Genomic DNA, 861 nt, shown 5'->3' on the forward strand with positions numbered 1-861 from the left:
GCAGATTTTGCAACAGGTTCAAGTTGGTCACATGAATTCGCCACAATAACCAGCAGAAAACTGCTTGGTTTGAAGTGACTTCTGTGTGAGCAGTGCTTCATCATGCATCACTACACTATCGACAATAGCTACTGAACCTTTTTTGCCTGAGATATTTCTCTAATGCCGTAAATATTCAATGAGAAAAATTAAATGTGGGCATGATTGTGTTTTATCCACAATTAAATGATTCAGTGTTAAAAAATATTTATATGCAGATGTTTTTCAAAAGGAGCAAATTATTACATTCAGATTAAAGATTATGAAGACAAATATTTCTCTTCCCTTAAGGATTAAACGGACATTAACTGTAAATTCATTTTAATTTTCACCATGTGATTAAGGTGATCAGTGATGGAAAAAGTAAATAAATAAAAAAGAACATTATGAGAACATTGACCATATGAAGGAAAGTCATCTTGCTTCTGAGATTACTTAACCAGATTACAGATAAGAGATCAAATTTGGTGTTATCGCACATGAAAACACTATTACTGGACTATATGAATCATATTGTTTGCAATTTAACTTTCATTTTCTCACTATTTTAAATAAGGAGGGTCTTGCAGGTTTGATATTTTGTTAATGAAGTTAGAATTGTACATTCATTAACATCTCCCACAATTCCACTGTGACCACAATTCACATCATCACTCAGACACAAGAAACAACCACACAATCATATAAACCATTCTTTCAGTTTAATTTCTATACATGAGTAAGAAAACTATGGTTTCTTTAGTATTTGATACATTGTACAAAAAAGGCCAGACATTTGTTGGGAGTTGTTGATCTGTCAAGACGTGTTGATCTCATGTTGAT

The sequence above is a fragment of the Sinocyclocheilus grahami genome, unplaced genomic scaffold (assembly GCF_001515645.1).
Source record: "Sinocyclocheilus grahami isolate Dianchi unplaced genomic scaffold, SAMN03320097.WGS_v1.1 scaffold1678.1, whole genome shotgun sequence".
Lineage (NCBI taxonomy): Eukaryota > Metazoa > Chordata > Actinopteri > Cypriniformes > Cyprinidae > Sinocyclocheilus > Sinocyclocheilus grahami.